Source organism: Helianthus annuus, chromosome 4 (assembly GCF_002127325.2).
Source record: "Helianthus annuus cultivar XRQ/B chromosome 4, HanXRQr2.0-SUNRISE, whole genome shotgun sequence".
Taxonomy (NCBI): Eukaryota; Viridiplantae; Streptophyta; class Magnoliopsida; order Asterales; family Asteraceae; genus Helianthus; species Helianthus annuus.
The window spans coordinates 13,593,632-13,612,028 of NC_035436.2; the positions used below are offsets into that span (position 1 = coordinate 13,593,632).

The following is an 18,397-nucleotide window of genomic DNA, read 5'->3' on the forward strand; positions in this document are numbered from 1 at the left end:
TAGAGTGTAAAGGTTTCTTTTTGATTATGATCTTCCAAAGACACTAATCCTCCATTTAGAGTTCCAACACCACAACTTAGAAATGTGAGTGGCAAGGGGGACCCACTCCAATTCGTGAATCATGAAGGGGGGAAGAGTTTTTGTATTTTTTTTTTAAATCTTGTTTAATCTATAAATTTTAGGAACTTTAATAACTTTGATATTTTATATAAAAATATCTACAAAGGTTTAGGCTCTAATATTTTAAAGTAGTGTGACACTAGGTAAAACTAGTTCACCAAAATTTTTAGTTTGTAATTCGGGTGAAAAAGTCGGGTCGGGTCCTGTACCGGGTTAAATACTGACACCGTGTTTTGTTTAGATAAATACATGACAAAAATTAGTTTTGCACATGCTTTATCATCCGAATAATTAATACAACTTTTTGGACTAAAAATTTTATTATTTTTGGCACGGTTCCGGTACCGGCTTTACTGACTGGCAGTTTACTGAACTAGCCGTACAGCTTAACGCAATAAGATTCGATTGCGGATTTTGTGTCATTTTTAATACCCATTATATTATTTATGTCAAATAATATTTATTTTTGGTTTTTCGGACTGTTAGTGTTTTGTTCTGCGGAATGCTGTACACTTCCGCATGATTGCTGTATTTTTCTGTGGACTTGGACAATTTGGTTTTCAATTGGAATTTTGTAAATAACAAGGCACATATTATTTTTGGACAAAGCATTTTATAGAATATTTGTGTAGACATATCGGTATGTCTTGTTTTTATCGTGTCAGACTGTACCGCGACTAGTACTGACAAGTATTGTTTAATCGCGTTCCTATTGTTAGTCTAGGATATTGTTTCCAATCGCAATGGATTTGTTATCATAATTTACTATGATTTTTGTAATTCCTAGACTCTCAAGACTTTAGTTAATTAAAGTCAAGTCGTATACGCGAAAATAAAAATTTAAATAGTTGTTCAGGTTGTACGGAATCACCGGAATTTTGCCGATTGTCACATTCTCCCCCTGTTAAAGAAAATTTCGTCCCGAAATTTTAGGTTGCGTTACTCTTCATTGGGACTTTCTTAAACAAATGAGGGTACTTCTTTTTGAATTTGTCTTCTCGTTCCCATGTGAACTCGAGTCCTCATTTCGAGTTCCATCGGACTTTGAATAGTTTGATACGATTTCTCCTTGTTTTGTGAATCTTTGAAACCAGAACCTCAACAGGTTCTTCGATGAAATGGAGTTTGTCGTCTACATAGATTTCGTCCGGGGGAATAATAAGTGTTTCATCCGAAAGACACTTTTTCAAATTCGACACATGAAAAGTGTCGTGAACGTTACTGAGTGATTCAGACAGCTTTAACTTGTAGGCGACGTTTCCAATCTTTTCCAAGATTTCGTATGGTCTTATGTATCTCGGGCTAAGCTTCCCTTGCTTACCGAATCTAGCTACGCCTTTCCATGGCGAGACTTTTAACAACACCTTGTCTCCAACTTCAAAAGACAACGGTTTGCGACGTCTATCCGTGTAGCTTTTCTGTCTGTCTCGAGCCGCCTTGATACGGTCTCGAATCTTGAATATTTTATCGGTAGTTTCTTGAACTAACTCAGGACCTAACATTTGTTTGTCGCCTAGTTCTGCCCAGCATAGCGGAGATCAACATTTACGGCCATATAACGCTTCGAATGGTGCGACTTTAATACTCGTGTGATAACTGTTATTGTATGAGAAATCCACTAAAGGCAAGTGAGTATCCCAATTTCCACCTAAATCCATCACACAAGCGCGCAACATATCTTCTAGAGTTTGAATTGTGCGTTCACTTTGGCCGTCAGTTTGGGGATGAAAGGCCGTGCTCAAATTTAATTGGGATCCAAATGCCTTTTGAAAAGAATGCCAAATCCTTGATATAAGACGACCGTCTCGGTCAGAGATGATTGACACAAGTACACCATTTCTTGCTACAATTTCTCTTAGATGGATTTCAGCTAACTTCTCAGTACTATCTTTCTCACGAATAGGCAAGAAGTGAGCTGACTTGGTTAATCGGTCGACGATTACCCAAATCATGTCGTGACCACGGGAAGTTCTGGGTAATTTAGTTACGAAATCCATAAAAATATGTTCCTATTTTCAATTAGGTATTTCGGGTTGTTGTAGCAATCCAGATGGTTTTTGGTACTCGGCCTTAATTTTAGCACATGTTAGACATTTTCCAACATATGTCGCAATGTCACCTTTGATATTAGGCCACCAATGAAATTCCTTGAGCTCGTGATACATCTTATCTGCTCCAGGATGTATCGGATATTTGGATTTATGAGCCTCGTCAAGTATTAGGCCTCGAAGACCACCAAAATGAGGAATCCAAATTCTATTCATGAAATATAAGGCTCCGTTCTCTTTCGACTCTAATTGTTCTTCCATACCTCTAAGCATTTCTGCTTTTATATTTTCTGGTTTTAATGCTTCTTGCTGAGCATCAAGAATTCGAGAGGTAAGGTCGTTATGAATTGTTAGCCTTAAAGATCGCACACGCAAAGGTTTAACTCGTTCTTTTCGACTTAGAGCATCCGCGACAACGTTCGCTTTGCCCAGATGATATTTGATCTCACAATCGTAGTCATTCAACAATTCGACCCATCATCTTTGGCGCATATTTAACTCTTTCTGGTTAAATATATGTTGAAGACTCTTGTGATCCGTGAATATCATGCATTTAGTACCATAAAGATAATGACACCAAATTCTTAGTGCAAATACGACTGCACCTAACTCCAGGTCATGTGTGGTATAGTTCCTTTCGTGAATCTTTAGTTGGCGTGATGTGTATGCAATAACTTTTTCCCTTTGCATCAACACGCATCCTAACCCTTGTCGTGAGGCGTCACAATAGACTACGAAATCATCCGTACCGTCTGGGAGTGACAGAATTGGAGCATTACAGAGTTTGTCTTTAAGCAGTTGAAAAGCTGCTTCTTGTTTCTCTCCCCATTCAAATTTCTTATCCTTTTGAGTGAGAGAAGTGAGGGATTGTGCAATCTTCGAAAAGTTCTCAATGAACCTTCGATAATAACCGGCCAATCCTAGGAATTGATGTATTTCAGTCGGTGTCTTAGGTGCACTCCAATTCTTTATGGCCTCAATTTTTGATGGATCAACATGTATGCCTTTCTCGTTAACTACGTGTCCGAGAAATTGAACTTCGCGAAGCCAAAATTCGCATTTGGAAAATTTCGTATACTGTTTCTCCTTTTTCAACAACTCAAGAATAATTCTAAGATGGTGCTCGTGTTCACTCTTGTTTCGTGAATATATCAATATATCATCAATGAACACTATCACGAATTTGTCAAGGTAAGGCTTGCACACGCGGTTCATTAAGACCATGAACACTGCTGGTGCATTTGTTAAGCCAAAAGGCATAACAAGGAACTCGTAATGTCCGTAGCGAGTTCGGAACGCCGTTTTTGGAACACCTTCTTCTTGAACTCTGAGTTGATGGTATCCTGATCTCAAATTGATCTTCGAATAATAGCTCGATCCTTGAAGTTGATCGAATAGATCGTTAATCCTTGGTAATGGATACCGATTCTTGATTGTGAGTTTATTCAACTCCCGATAGTCTATGCACGTCCTAAAACTTCCGTCCTTCTTCTTCACGAACAACACTGGAGCTCCCCAAGGTGAGTGGCTTGGTCTGATGAAACCCTTATCCAACAACTCTTGAAGTTGTGTGGATAATTCTTGCATTTCCGAAGGAGCTAATCGGTATGGAGACTTTGCCACAGGTGCGGCACCTGGAATTAAGTCTATTCGGAATTCGACTTGTCATTGTGGAGGTATTCCCGGCAAGTCTTCTGGAAAAGCTTCAGGGAATTCCTTCAAAACTGGGATTTCCACAAGTTTTAACTCCTTGGCCTTTTTGTCAACAATGTGCGCTAAGAATGGTATACATCCTTTTCGTAGGCACTTTCGGGTTTTCATACAGGAAATGATTCGTAATGGTATTTCATTTTTCTCACCATGAACAAGAAGTGCTTCATTACTAGGAAGGGGAATTCGAATGATCTTATCGTAACATACGACTTCGGCTTGACTGGTGGATAGCCAATCCTATCAATTACAATATCAAAACTACCTAGTTCAACGGGCATTAGGTCAATTTTGAATTTTCGTCCTCCTAGCTCTAAGGGACATCCTTTAACAATTTTATCGGTTTCAATAACTTTTCCATTCACTAATTCAATAGTGAATTGAACATCTAGTTTTGTTGACTTTAGTCCAAGCATATCTTTAAATTCGAAAGATATAAAACTAAAATCTGCACCGGTATCAAATAAAATAGAAGCGAAATAATCATTGACAATGAGCGTACCGGTGATTACGTAACCACAAAGGTTCGCCCGCGGCCTTTATTTTCTTTGGGACAATCCTTCCTGAAGTGTTCCATATCTCCACAATTAAAATAGCCTTGGTTTTTCTTACTCGTAGGGGTTTTCTTATGTTTGTTGTACGACATAGAACCTTTCTTGAAATATGAATACTTTCTCTTATTGTTACTCGAAGTAGACTCCACATGCGTCTCCTTTTTCACCGCACCTTTATTCAGTTTTCCCATCCTTACTACATCCTCATAAGACTTAAGGCAAGAGTTATAGCCTGAGCAATTCTTAATATGGTTCCTCCAGTTCCACCATTGTTTGCAGTATGGTTTGCTTCATGTTGTACGATTGCTTCTGCAACTCACTGGTTCAGTAGAGCATCAAGCTCAGGTCGTGTTATAGGTAAGGGTTCCGTTTGGGCTTAAAAAGTGTTACTTCGTTCTGGTGCCATGATCTTCATATATATACAAAATATATATCGAAGAGATTAGACATGAACGAAAATAAAAACACATCGTCACGCACTATGATCATAAGGTCAAGTAGATCATAATGATACTTATGCAAATCTTTCGCACCATATTCATCACATCCTTGCAGGGATGTAAAATAAATTACAACAGTGTGTCAATAAGAAAATACCAACGTATATATGCCATGTCACCTTTTTACAATTATTATAGTGAAGAAAACAAAAATAAACTCGGAGTTAAATCACTTCGGTCGATACACAACATATAGTAATATATAAAATAAGGTGAAGTCTTTTCTTCACATTGTTCCTGATTGATATTAAGTCTCCAAGTCTTCAACAGTCTTTATTCTTTCACAAAATAGGGTATACTTCCCAAAAGTTAGTAATTGAACATAACTACCGTGGTGTGGGATGTGAAAATGAAGACATAGAAATTAGACCGTGAAAGCACGTAACCTCCTCCTCGAGACCAAAAATGTGCCTAATGGTGGCAGTCGAATGGTTCTCAAGGGTACGAATGTGTTCCTCAAATGATAGAGGCGCTTTGTGGAATGTAGAGTCTGAGTCTTAAGATCATGGACTCATCGAAAGGGAAAACTAAGATGAATCTTGGAAGATAAAACTCATAGTTTATAATAATAAATGGAAAATGGCATGGAAGATAAGGATTAGATGAGCTCATGTCCGGTAGTGGAGGTTGAGAATGTGCATCGGAATAGTAAGGTGGAGAGTCGTGGGTGATAGGATGTATGTGTTGTCCATATGCCTTAGCAGAACAACCATCTGTTCAGGAAGGGAAAACCAAGCAGTTACCTCTATCCTTACAGTATGTATTCCATACTCTATGGACCTTGGTCGTCCAAAGTAAGGAAAGTCCTTCATTGCATTAACTCATGTGACGAATACATTGGTATTGTTTGAGCTCAATGAGTTCCAACAAAGTTGTTATGATTTCTATAGATGTCGAATGGAATATGGTAAGAGACTTGCGCCATGGCTCGTGCCATATTACCCTTTTGAGACAAAACCAATGTCAAATTACGGATTTAATCGCAATAACTCCAATAAATATGATAAGGTGTTATAGGCACCCTGAGATTAACCCAAATGTTGGAGTTTTAGAATGTTTGAGGAAAATCCTTCCTGGATGATTTTCCTAATTTGTTTGCTTAGATGACTAGTCTCAACTGACTTGTGATATAGATCGGATGCTAGGCACGAAATCAATACGTGTAGTTTTTAATGTATTGTGGGGAGTCATAGTAATCACCTTAGTTAGCGTTCTAAGAAATGGAAAAATTGAATTCTTAAGTAACAACTCAAGAATTTTGAACAGGTAGTGATCATTAGTCTGACCCGCAGGGCCCACCAGGATTCCCATCCACTGCAAGTTATTATTACGTGGGCCCCCGTAATAATAAATTGCCTTGTATGGTCACCCTAGCGTTCCCTCGTTCAAAACAGACGATCAGTCGGAGAGGGGGACATGACTGTCTATTTACCTTTAACATAGAATGGACCTGCGTGATGGTCCACGCGTTAATACTTGTAGCCATCGTTCGCGGAATGGCACGACGTTAAGAAATATAAGTAAAGAGGATTCTTAACCATAATGGTTTAATGGGCACCTTCAAGATGAGTGTTTCATCTTCCTTGTCTTGACAAGAATGTCACCAATCATGATTAATATGAACCATAGGGACCTCGTTCCTACAAATAGAGTATTCATCCAAGGCTACCACCTCCACCTAATTGTCATCATCGAGGTCAGGCATTTTTCGTATCTGAGGGAAAACAACCATCTTTTATGGAATGTCGAGCTCAGGGTTTCACTTAGGGACTACGCCCTACCATAAGCTCATCAACAGATGCGAGGTCAATACGCTTGTTATGAGAGTCCAGAAAAATAATAGAATTTGAATACTAAGATATCATAGTCGTGGCAAAATAATCCGTACAACGTATACATGTGAACAACTTTTAAATAATCGCTTTTTTTTGGGCAATTGTACTTTTGTTTTCACCGTTGTTTATATCGCATATCGTTTCCAGTTCGACTTATTGTTATCGTGTCTAAACCCCATAGACTTGTACCAAATAAACTAGTCTTTGGTATTATCGTTTCGAACTATCATTTAATACTATCACATAGTATCCTTGCATTATCGTTTTGTATTAGTGGACGCTTTGTAAAAATATAATGTAGAACGCTTGTTGTAAAGAACATCGTTTTGAAATTGTAGACTAGACTCAAAAAGAATCTTAGTTCACTACAATTGATGCTCTGATACCAGGTCTGTCACACCCCGATTTTCGGTTTATGCGGAAGCGTATGGCGAGGTGTGACGAGAGCGGCAATCGTTACAATCAATCGAGTAAACAACATATTTGAAACATAAAAGATGTTCATCCATACATTTGATTCGAAACCATAATTTACATTACATATGTCTTGTTTAAAACTTGAAACAACAACAACTTTAACTACATTATTCAAAGTTCAAAACATAAAAACTGAAAACGGATGACATCACAAAAGCTTGCGTTCTTGATAACCACATGAACATATTTTTCCAAAGCCGTCCACTAATCTCCTGTAATACATGTTAATTTTGAAAACGTCAACAAAAGTTGAGTGAATTCATGTTATTTTGTTTTTGCATCAAATGAGTCTCCAAAACATTTGAAGTATAAAATTCGTTTTTGTATAGTATGATAAAAAAAAAATTGTATGATCATTAGTGTGTTGCAAGGACACTAATATGTATGCCGAATAGGAGGCAACCAAACCTTGACAATTTATCGTGTGTGTCAACGACACTAGTTTGGACACAAAGGCACTCTTGACGATCGTGGTTATCGTTGTCGTTAAGAGTGGGGCTTGCCAAAACCCAAATAGATCTATCCGTTTGTTCCTCGGTACTTGTTTATTCATTAATGGCCCCTTTATTTTAACACCTATCCGCATGTGATCAAAATAGTTTCATTGTATTATCATACTATTTGTAACATGTATACATCCCCGAAGTTTAAAACATTTAAAGTAAAAGGGGAAACATAAACTCACAGATTTGCGTTCCGTGCAAATCTCTATTCGATTCCTTGTTCGCGGTTCGTTTCTCGACCTACAAGTGTTCTAATCTAGTTAGACACTTAGGTTTGTTTTTGTGTATCATACAAATATTCTACCTTGTATTTTGTTTTTGTGTTTTCATATATATATAACTTCCTTGTATATATACATTTATTTTATTTTATTTGTGTTTGAATGGGCTTAATTTATGTTTTAGAATTTAAGTCCATTTTGGGTATTTGGTGCTTATGGGCCTAGCCTAAATAACTTTGTTTAAAAATATATGGGTCAAGCCCAAATTAAATTGTAGGAGTGGGCCTTAGCCCAAAACATTTTATAAGGGTAAGTCTAGCCCAATTTAGTTTATAGTTGTGGACTTAGCCCAAATAACTTGTGTAAGAATGGGCCTAGCCCAAATTGTTTTCTAAGATATGTCTAGTCCATAATAATTTGTAAATATTGGGTTTTTAACCCAAGTATTTTGAAAAGTGGGTTTTAGCCCAATTTTGATTAAAAGTATATTTTTAGTCCATTGTTTTGTAAAAGTGGCCTAGCCCAATTCCTTATTTGTGAGAAATGGGTATTAGCCAAATTTTTAATTTATGGACTACTTTTTAAAATACAAAATTTTGGGCTAGTCAAAATAATAATAGTAATACTTGTATTTTTATAAAAAATCTAATTTTTATAAAAATCATTACTTATGCCATAGTTGAACATTTTAGTGCGTAAACTTGTGTGACGGTTCGTATTTTTTTCTAGTCGTTTACTACTTGTCGGTTTTATTTATTCGTACCATTTGTGTCGTCCGTCACATTTTATCATTTGCTTTGTTTGTGCCATTTTAGTTTGTCCAAAAGTCCATATAGTCCAATAGTGTCCGAATTTGTCCATTTGTGTTTTCGTGTCCAAGGATGGACATTTTATTTCGTTTTCAAGTTTATATATATATTTTGTAATTTTTATGGACGTGTAATAATTTTGCATTTGTTCCTACTAGAACTAACATATGATGTACACATCAAAATATATAAACTTATGATACTTGATGAATATTTTTGTAAGTACACATCTTATCTAAAAATATATACTAGTCATTTTTATTTAGAAATCTTTTTATAAAACATGGATCTATGACTTTGTCCAAAAATTGTTTAACCATGTTTAAAGACCTCAAATAATAATATTAGTCACAAACTTCTTTGTTTAACAACTTTTAATACATCACAAAATTTATAAAAATTTTGCCATAGTTTTGTTTGAAACATGGATTTTTCCCCAAGTTTATACAAAACTTATTTTCAAATTATTTCCATACAAAACATCATCAAGTATCAATATCTATCAAAATTTGTCAACAAAAGTAGCATGAACATGATATTGTCCTTAACTTTCCCAAAAAGGAAACTTTATTCCTTATTTTTGCCAAATATTTGTAAAACGAGATTTTATGAAAAATTCTTGTTCTAGATGTCTTACAAGGTTATTTGAAGCATAAACAAGTATTCAAAATGTTTACTACTAACATATTTCTAGCTTTTGATTCTTTCCAGAAATGGAAACTTTATTCAATAAATTTTTCAAAAATTTATTTTCTTGTTTTTAAATGGTTTTTCACATTTTACTAGCATGCGTGTTCATCAAAAACTCATGTTCATCACTTTGTTGATGAATCTTGGTTGATCCTACATGCATGTATGTAGATCATATTTTGGAGTAGAAATAACCAAGATTCAAGTTTATTAGCCTAGATTTCTCCAAGTTCATCTCATAATCATAGAAAAATCATGTTTAAAAATAATGATTTTTAGTTGTTTCTTGTTATTTTTCAAGTGGGTTTAGATGAACTTGTAAAAAGAAATCAAGAATAAAAGTAAGACTAGTGTAATGTTCTTACAATTTTTGCTAGGAAATAAGGATGAAGATAAGAAAAATCTTGTTGATCCAAAGCTTCAAGTTTCACCAAAAAGGCTCCTAATAGCTTTTCTAAACACCCTTGTAGCTAGTTTCATCCATGGACCTCCATAAGTGTATGAATTCTTGAGTTTTTGAAGATTGAAATGAAAGTGTTGTAGGGTGTTTTGGTTTGAACGATTTTAGAGAGAGAGAGAGTAGGAGATGGAGTGTTTTGATGGTTTGGGAATTATGGAAAAATGGTAGAGTGTAAAGGTTTCTTTTTGATTATGATCTTCCAAAGACACTAATCCTCCATTTAGAGTTCCAACACCACAACTTAGAAATGTGAGTGGCAAGGGGGACCCACTCCAATTCGTGAATCATGAAGGGGGGAAGAGTTTTTGTATTTTTTTTTTAAATCTTGTTTAATCTATAAATTTTAGGAACTTTAATAACTTTGATATTTTATATAAAAATATCTACAAAGGTTTAGGCTCTAATATTTTAAAGTAGTGTGACACTAGGTAAAACTAGTTCACCAAAATTTTTAGTTTGTAATTCGGGTGAAAAAGTCGGTTCGGGTCCTGTACCGGGTTAAATACTGACACCGTGTTTTGTTTAGATAAATACATGACAAAAATTAGTTTTGCACATGCTTTATCATCCGAATAATTAATACAACTTTTTGGACTAAAAATTTTATTATTTTTGGCACGGTTCCGGTACCGGCTTTACTGACTGGCAGTTTACTGAACTAGCCGTACAGCTTAACGCAATAAGATTCGATTGCGGATTTTGTGTCATTTTTAATACCCATTATATTATTTATGTCAAATAATATTTATTTTTGGTTTTTCGGACTGTTAGTGTTTTGTTCTGCGGAATGCTGTACACTTCCGCATGATTGCTGTATTTTTCTGTGGACTTGGACAATTTGGTTTTCAATTGGAATTTTGTAAATAACAAGGCACATATTATTTTTGGACAAAGCATTTTATAGAATATTTGTGTAGACATATCGGTATGTCTTGTTTTTATCGTGTCAGACTGTACCGCGACTAGTACTGACAAGTATTGTTTAATCGCGTTCCTATTGTTAGTCTAGGATATTGTTTCCAATCGCAATGGATTTGTTATCATAATTTACTATGATTTTTGTAATTCCTAGACTCTCAAGACTTTAGTTAATTAAAGTCAAGTCGTATACGCGAAAATAAAAATTTAAATAGTTGTTCAGGTTGTACGGAATCACCGGAATTTTGCCGATTGTCACAGTTCTTTCCCAAATGCGTGCCTACTAAACATTCCAATCGCTTCCTCATCTGATAATAGAGTGACATCACAAATCCATTTCACTCCATGTGCTATCAACACTTGCTCATCTCTTGTTGTAATGATAACTCTACTTCCAGGCTTGAACCAGTTAAGATCACCGGCTAATGCCTCAAGCTGCTCATGATGATCCACATCATCTAAAATCACCAAAACCTTTCTGCCTCGCAACTTTGTTTTCATCATGTTTGCCCCATCATGAACACTACTTACGTTGTTGCCTTGATCATTTAGCAAATCTGAAAGGATCTTTCTTTGCAATGACAACAAACCGGACAACGATTCTTTTGAAACTTCCCTAACATTCTCAACGAAGCTTTTACCTTCAAAGTGAATTGATATTCTATCAAACACAGCTCTGGCTAGCGTAGTCTTACCAGCTCCTCCCATCCCTTTGATTCCTATCATGCGAACCTCGTTCAAAGCAATATCTAAAGATTTCTCAAGGTCATGTAGCCGGGGTTCCATGCCTACTAATTTATCATCAAGGTTCACATTAATGGGTCGTAACTCAAGTGAGATCCGCTCAATTATTAACTTGATGACTTTGGCTTCATGCCTATGAATTATAGAAGATTCAGTTAGCTAACTCAAGAATTCAAGATCCCACACAAAAAGTTATATTTCAGGTCAATATACGAAGTGTAAGACATAATAGCATATCAATAGCAACAATGCTTGAGCTTTCCTTAAAATAAGAAAGAAACTAAAAAAGAATGAATACTTTCATCGAGAAATAATGAAAGAAATTACCCATCAGCAGTGTTCCTTAAATCCCAACCGGACAGATTGGCTGCTTCAGTCAGAGCTTCTCTCCATTTCCCGATCTCTTTATTGGTGTGTTTGGCAAGAGCTTCTCCGACTGGTCCACGTTGTTTGCGAACTTCAGAGGGATCCACATCGTAAAATACAGGGTAAGCAATCTGGTCGTTCGACTTTTGGCATTCCATAATCTTTACAAGTTCATTTAAGCACCAAGACGAAGATGCATATTTCTTTGAGAAAACTATGATGAACAACTTCGACTCTTCAATAGATTTTAAAAGCTGATCATTGATGCTTTTTCCTTGTTTGAGTCGCTCGTCATCCTTGAAAGTGTGAATACCGTGTCGGTGAAGAGCCTCATAAAGGTGATCCACACAGTTCTTACGCGTGTCTTCACCACTGAAACTCAAAAAAACATCATACTGAAAGCTCTCCTTAAAGAATGATGCTGAAGAAGACGCCGCCATTGGAGTTATGCTTTACGGGTTCTACAACTTAATCAAATCTTTTCTTGGAAGATGACTGCAAAGAAACGACGGATCATGCTTTTAACCCATAAGAGTGTATTTTATTATACGTAATAAGCTGGTAATCACACGTTACAGCTTAATTAGCAGAGTTTATAAAATATGTGTATCTGATTTCAAATGCAAAAGTTTGACTTTGTCAAAGTCAAACAATTGAACCAAGTTGTTATAGAATGGTGATCTATTCTTGGGACCTAATGAATAACGATATGTGTATCTGATTTCAAGTGATCTGTTTGATAAACAAGATTCAGTTACGGATTTGATCAGATTTAAAGCCAGAATTTGACTTTCTTAGAAAAGTCAAACACCATCAGCTTCAGTTTTGCCGATTTCAAACATTTTACCAACCAATCTAACACTAAAATCACTATCCGAACTAAAGAATAACAAGCTTTTAGACATCATACCACTTTTAATCAAGAAAACCACCACAAATAAAAGCAATCACTACTTCGTAAATTTAAAGAATCGAGTGAAAAAATAACCTCAAAATAGTTGATCGAAACAGCAACCAAGTACTCCAACGCTATGAATTTTTGCCGTTGACTTGTTCTTGTTTTGATCTGATCTGTTGTTCTATTTCTCACAAGAAAATTATACCCCCAACACACGACAACTTCTGACTTTGACTTTTAACATTCATTGACTTTAAAGAATTTTTTTGAAAGAATGACAGAGAATATTTAGAAAAAGAGTAAACTGCAAAAATCGTCTATGAGGTTTCGTCGCTTTTGTCAATTTAGTTCAAAACTAAAACCTTTAGAATTTGGGTTCAGCTAACATCCAGTTTTTTTGTCTTTTTTCCTCCCTTTTAAATAAGGGGAAAATGGTCTTTTAACGTTTTATTTCAACAAATTAAAAAAATTTGACCATTTTGCCCTTCATTAAAAGAGAGGAAAAGACAGAAAAAAACTGGATGTTAACTGAAAAATTTGACAAGTTTTTGTTTTTGGATGAAAATGACAACAAAACTGAAACCACAAGGACTCAAATTCAAAAGATTTAGGTTTTGGATTAAAGTAGCAAAAGTAACCAAACCTCAGAGACCATTTTGGCAATTTACTCTTTAGAAAATAATGATTAATTTTCAAATTTATTTATATTTTTATTAATATTGATGATATTATGCTTAAATCGTGAAAACCAAACCGTTAGTAGTAGTTCAATTTTAAGATTCAACGATTCGGTTTTTGGTTTTTGAAACTGTTAGTAACCGTATTCTCACAGTTTAATCTAAAAACCGCCAAAACCGAATCGTGAACACTTTTACCATCCACACATCAATTTGTCATGGACTCGGATATTCTACCCCTTTGAGCTCAGGGTACCCCGGTTACATCATGGCACCTAATTATATTATCCACGCCCAATTCATGACTAACATGTTATATGCTTAGAACTTGGGTTGTGAACCTCGATTTCAATAGTTACAAACAATGTTTGAAATATTGGTATGAACTGGTCAGTAATACCGAATACTGGACACAGGCCCGGTATGTAGTAGCGGTAAATCTATTTCTACTAATTCAAACCGTTGAACCTACTTGCATTATCTTAAATTTGATTTTTAAATTTTAGTAAAGTACGATATTAAGATAATACGGACCTTCCATATTTCTGGTAATTAACCTAGTGTCTTCCATTCTAATATTTCATCGTTGTTTGACACTCAAATCAGTATACTATTCATTTCAATAGTTACAAACAAGAACATTAACATTTTTACTTATTTTTGAAATGATTATTTATTGCCTACAAGAAATAACAAAAATGTATCAAGTGTTATATAATAACTAGAACCTATTAGCAATGTATAGAAAAGAATGGGAGAATGAGAGATGGATTTCTTATTGATTTCAACATCATATACAAATGCCATTATATATAGGCCCTTATATTAGTACAATAGTAAATAAAGAGATAGGAGTTATAGAGGTGGATAGTCACTACATAATGGATGCACTAAAGGGATAGGAGTTATAGATGTGGATAGTCACCACATAATGGATACATTCATAACACTCCCCCTTGACTATCCACATGATATACTATTCTTTAATACGCTTGGTGATGTTGCCTCGTTAAAAACCTTGCTAGGAAAACCCAGTGGGACAAAACCTCAGCTAAGAGAAAAAGAGTGCAGCGCGCATTTTCTCCCCTTGATACTTTTGGATCAGATATGTTGCCTCATTAAAAACCTTTACTAAGAAAACCCAATGGGACAAAACTTAGTCAAGGGAAAAAGAGTGCAACTTGAATAAGTCTCCCCCTCATTTTAACATGTATCCTTTAAGTGACATGTGTCCATCTTCCTTGAAAGTCGAATAAAGCCTTTGTAACGAATGATTTGTTGCTTAGTCCCTTAATGTGCAATCCTTTATGTTGAGCAATGTTGTATAATCTTCTAACGAGACTTTAGGTGCCTCTTTCCAGAAATTATCATATGTCCATGACTGTGTTTCGTTACATTCCTGCATCTACAAGACTAACCAAACTTGCTTTGATGGGTTAGTAAAATATAATCAAATATCGTTTATACCTGAAATGTTTCTTTGAACTCATTCCAATGTCTCTTCGCTTGACAAAGTTTATATCATGACAATAAGCTCAAGTGAAAGATATTATAATCATACATAGCTAGCAAAAAATATTAATGCACTTATGCATTTAACGATGGTACTTCTAGAATGAGAATCTCTACTTTGGTAGGAGATGATAATAGACATTTCTTATAACAAATGACTTAACAACCTTTAACATACTTTAAGGTTCAACTATGTCCATACTAAATATCCAACCATCATCTTCTAGATGTACTTGGGGGATTGGTAAAATATAATTACATATACACGTGAACTGCAGTTCGAGTAATAATTAGACCGTGCCAAGGTCATTCAAAAATTCTCCCTCTAAAAGCTCGACAATTTCTCTCAATGATGCCTAGACATCATTACTGTAAATTGCGATTATAATGAACTTTTAAAAGTATAATGTTCATAGAACATAGCTAATTTAATCAAACTTATATCCCTCTTTATGTGAATATCTCGAGTTGTACAACACTCAACCCAACTATTTTAGCCCATACGTATTTTGTCAACTTCATATAGTACATTTTTGAGGTTTCTATATCAATACTTCTAGCATTATCAATCCATGAGGGAATTCTACCCATCTTATCCAAATATACATGTGCATTCACTCTTCATGAGTTTTGCTAAATAAACTTACCCATATAACACATAGATATCTATATAATATGCAAAAATGTCATGAACACTTGCTTTTATCTTCAAAATCCATATTGTACCATGTGTGTACACTATTTATTGAGATATCACAATCACTGGGTACAAGTTTCTAGGTATGTTTATTGGTGCACAAGAATTACATCATTAAGATGTTTTGATTTACTTTTAGAGAACTCAATTGCTTTAGAAAACTCATCAGGAGTTCAATCATAAACAAAAATGAATCTATATACAACGATCATATTGTTCTCGAGAACTTAACTTACATGATTTTGATTATTCAAATCCTTTAGGGACCTTCATGAACACTTTTAGTATCAAGTGATACATAACATTTATAGACGCACATCAATTCTCTCTCTATATTACCAGACTAATAAAATATTGGAAAGTCAATGCATCCACCACTGGAGAATACGTTTTCTCATAATCAATCATAGGTCTTTGTGAAAATTCTTGTGCCACCAATTTTGACTTATATCACTTAATTTGATTTTCACATGATTTGCGTAAAAGATACATTTGTATCCAACATATTTTACAACTTCAGTTGTATAGACTGTTGGTCCAGAAACTTTCCATTTCATTAGAGAACTAAACTCTGCCTTATTTGTGTCTTTCTATTTTGGCCAATCATTTCTTAATATTCATTCACAGGCAGATCTTAAATCTTGATCCTCATCATTTAATCATTTTAAGCGCTACATTATATACAAAAGTATAACGACGTTGATTTTTTTATTTCGATTCCATACATATCTTAGACATGATATAACTTATCGAGATCTCTTTATTTTCAGGTACCTGAGGTTCTTCTTGAACCATCATGTCTATTGTCTCTTCAGGAGATCTTATTATTATAACCTCGACTTGACCATCTTAATTACTTGCTCCAATTTTCGAGGAATTTTATTATTGGAATCAACTAGTCTACCATGCTTTAGGCGTGCAATAGACTCATTACAAAAATATGTGGTTGTCCTCTTGGGACACAAATATAACTGGAGCATAAGCAGTTGATTATGTGACTTACTTAGTCACTCTATTTAGGTCAGTGAACTTGTCTGGTAATTTGTTCTTTAGTATTGGTAAATGAATTATACTTTAATTTGTTCTATCTCACTCACACGGGTCTGCTCTGTTTTGTGTCTTCAGACTTGTATATATAGGACCAGGAACACAGTAATCGACGAAACAGAAGAGACCATGATAAATTTGACGAAACACACCTTGTTTCGTCGACATGTATTGGGTTTCGTCGTTTGTAGTCTGGCCCAAGTTTAGTTGCAGCCCAACATCAATTCTCATGCATAACAACACTACGTACACCAATTCCCACATTCTGTTTTGTAAAACATTAGTCAAAGTTGTGACATCATCATGATGATGTGTCAAGCGGGAAACGTTCTCGGCTCTCCGTGCTTCGTGTGTCGAACTCTGGGGCGCATGAAGGAGGAATGTCGTGACGTTGGGCTTGAGCCGAACCTAACCGAGTCGAACCGAGCCAAGTCGAACCAAGTCGAGTCGCGTCCACATAAGTGTATCAACACAAACAAAAACTTATGATCCTAATTACATGAAAACTTAAAAAAATGTTTATTTTTAAGTGTTTTAATTAATAATAAGCCATTTGTGACGAAGGTTTGGAACAAGTGGAAGCTGGAGGGGCATAATAAAACGAGTCTTAACTCTTAAGGTTTGGAACAACCAATTGTGGATCCAAGATTTATTTTCTAAGGGTGCGGATGAGGGATTCAACCATATTTTCAAGAGGTGCGATCGGGGTTTTTGCCTAAAAAATACATTAAAATTTATTTTTTCAAGGCGTGCGTCCGCCCACCTACCCATCAACATAGATCCGTCCCTAGGACCAACACATTATTACACATTATGCCGTAAAGTATAATATGTAGGCTAGTAGGGGAACTTAATTCAACGTTACCATTACCACCGCAAATAATCGAAAGTATTTAGATTTAAAGATTGTTAAATGATAAAATCTCACTAAGTGCTTATTAATACTCAATACAATGATATTCTATCGTTTAGAAACCTCAATAGGTATCTTCATTATCAAAAATGTTTTTTTATAAGATTTTGTATAGTAATTTTAATATATGAGTGATAATTAAGAAACATTTAAATACATAACTATTAGTTTGATTAAGGAAGAGATAACTATAGACCTCATTTACAGTTAAAACTACTAAACCCCTGACAATCCCATTTTTTTTTACTCTAGTATATTAAATCGAGTTGTCGAGTCCTCGAGTCCCGGTGGGCAGTCAACGAAGCTTGTCAACGTTGCAAAGGATCGGCGTCGTCTTCCTACAAAAAAAAACACCGTTTGCCTCGTCACGAAGGATCTCGGAGGGGGAATCCGTGACCAAGCTCCAGCGTGAGAATAAGTAACCTTGCCGGAGAACGAGAAGCTTATTCTGACGAGTATGTAATCGCCGAAATATCCCCAATGGTGTGAATTTTAGGCAGTATGTCTTTAATGTGATCCAAAGGAATGTGCGGAGTAAATGCAATGTGAGTATTTAATGAGAGGAAGGATTGAATGCATACCCCAAATGATGTTCCTCTTCTGCTTATATAAAGAGCTTCACTTAGCTTCTTGGGAGATACCGCCCATCTCATCTAACGGTTTGATCAGGCCTTTGGGGAACTCAGACACAAGCCTGA

General features: G+C 35.4%; 1 protein-coding gene and 1 long non-coding RNA gene across 2 annotated transcripts in view; one reads left to right on the top strand and one right to left on the bottom strand.

Moving 5' to 3' along the window:
- LOC118491431 overlaps window positions 1-18,397 on the top strand; it is a 132,419-nt gene that overhangs the window by 59,433 nt on the left and 54,589 nt on the right. The window lies entirely within an intron of this gene.
- LOC110877461 lies at window positions 7,423-10,061 on the bottom strand. Its single transcript, XR_002557059.2, has 3 exons — window positions 9,833-10,061; window positions 7,930-7,987; window positions 7,423-7,456 (listed from the first exon to the last, which is right to left on the bottom strand). It is a non-coding gene; the product is annotated as an uncharacterized LOC110877461 (long non-coding RNA).